Genomic DNA, 2,357 nt, shown 5'->3' with positions numbered 1-2,357 from the left:
AAGAAAAGAAAAAAAAGTGTGTGTGCTGTGTTTGCTTCCAGAGAAATATTTTTGTCTATTTGGTAGATAGTTACATGTCCTATTCTGGCTAAATTTAACTAAATTTTTGTTAAGAATTGAAAAGAATCATTCAGAAAATTTTGTTAAGAATATTTATTAAAAAAGAACATTTATGTGTTTCTATCCTTTTATGAACTAACACACTTTCTTTTTTAAAAAAATGCAAACTCTTCTTTAAAAGAGGCCATATAAATAGAAAATGATTGTTAGTAATATTATGTAATAAATAATTTTTTGAAATTCCAATTAAATATACGTTATTATAAAAATAAAACTTCATTGAGTTGACACTACAAAAAATGAAAAATAAAAAACTATTGAAAAACTAAGTACCATAAGTTACAGAATAATAGAACTCATTTCTTTTTAAGTTTTGATTTCAAAAAAAAGTTTGATCTTTCTGTTTATCCTAGTAAATTCCATAAATTATTCTTTCAGTTTATGATGGTACCTTAAAAGTTGGATGAAGAAAGACACTGCAACTACCTAAGTAGTATGCTAAAAGGATCAATTCCTGAGGAAAATTAATTTCACAAGCTACAGTTTTGTACATCTGTAGAACTTTAAAAACCAATAAAGATTATACTTCTTGCCAGGGATTTAGCTCAGTAGTTCTGCTACCTGCCTTCCAAGCACAAGGTCCTGAGTTAGATCCCTGGTACCAAAAAAAAAAAAAAAAAAAAAAAAAAAAAAAAAAAAAAAAGATTATACTTCTCTATTAATCTATATCTTATTTAAAAACTAACATTGGATTTTGAAAGGTAGTGATGCTATTGTAATTCATTGGAGCCAGAGACCCATATCGGCACAACCATGATTCAATGAAAAAGTCATTTTAAAATAATTCAGACTGGGCCGGGGATTTAGCTTAGTGGTTCCACCACCTGCCTTGCAAGCGCAAAGACCCGAATTCGATCCCCGGTACAAAAAAAACAAAACCCAAATAAAATAATTCAGACAACCAAGGAATAATTTTTTATATATTCTACCAAAATTCAGGAGTTGATCATCAACCTTATACCATTATTTACAGTATATGGCCAAAAATCACATTGCTTTAATAGAGGTCTTAGAATTGGGAAAATTTTTTAAAGACTTACCAAAATATCATAATTTTTAGAAAATGAGAACAAGTTCACCAGTAAGGCACAGCAAAGCTTGATGTGAATTATCAGAAGCTCTTTCCTCAAGATACTTTATTTCCATCTTTTTAAAAATTGTGATGTTTTGTTAGAAAGGATAATTTGGTGCTGTCTGATAGAAAATGATGATGATAAATATACAAAACGAGTGTGCCTATAATGAGATCAGAGTCCCTTTTAATGCACTGTCTGTGCAGTGAACAATCTACACAACTGTATGAAGATAACTACTCTTTGGATTTTTTAAAAGGGAAAAAGCCTTGAAGTCACCCATGACATCTTTCTTTCGTTCCTATCAAGATGTGATCTATTGTCACATCCCTTAGGTTGCTACTTAAAAGGAAAAAGAAAAAATAGCATCTAACTACATCTTATGACCTCTATAGCTAACTTCCTCCCAGTCCCAAGCTAGGAGCCCAGCAGGAACAAATCTGGCCACGCCCATTGTTAACAGCCCTCCCTGGATGCTTAGGAGCCACTGCTGCCACCAGACCACGTGGCGTCCAAAAACCTTTACTAGCTGGTTTGTTACAGAGATTTGCTGACCCTGACCTAGATGACTGCAGTGGCCTCATAAATGTGTCTTTTTGCTTCCACCATTGCCCCTCCAGTCCTGGCCAGAGCAGCCAGCCTGGGGCGCACATTCCTCTGCTCAAGGCTCCCAGTTCCTTACTTCTTGGGAGTTAAAGCCAAGTTCTTGCCCACCACGGCCCCTGCGACTGATCCACCGAGTCCCCCACCACGCCCCCCTTGCGCACTGTGCTCCAATGCAGTTCTGGGCAGCACAGCTGGCTTCCCCTCTGCCTGCTGCCTTTTCCAGGGCTGTTTCTTCCCCACCGCGCCCCCCACCCACCCGGGAGTTAACCTTCCCGCAGCCACCCGCAGGGCCCAGCCTCTTCTGGAGCCATCCAACCCTCCTCTGGCCATCCACTCAAGGAACCTTCCCATCCCCTCAGTAAAAGCAGCCCCTGCCGCACCTTCTCCTAGTCCCTCTTCCGTGCTTTGCTTTTCTCCCCAAGCACTCAGTCCCAGTTACATTTACATGCCGATCTCTTCTCCATCCCCAGCAACTAAAAGTGAGCACTGACTCCGTGGCTCCATGGTTGTGATTTCGTTTTACCCGCTAATTCTTTTAGATTTGCCTTTTTTTTTTTT

Source organism: Fukomys damarensis, unplaced genomic scaffold, assembly GCF_012274545.1.
Source record: "Fukomys damarensis isolate Sample0158 unplaced genomic scaffold, DMR_v1.0_HiC HiC_scaffold_14, whole genome shotgun sequence".
Classification (NCBI taxonomy): Eukaryota; Metazoa; Chordata; class Mammalia; order Rodentia; family Bathyergidae; genus Fukomys; species Fukomys damarensis.
The sequence above is the reverse complement of the archived record's forward strand: the minus strand, read 5'-3'. Positions refer to the sequence as shown.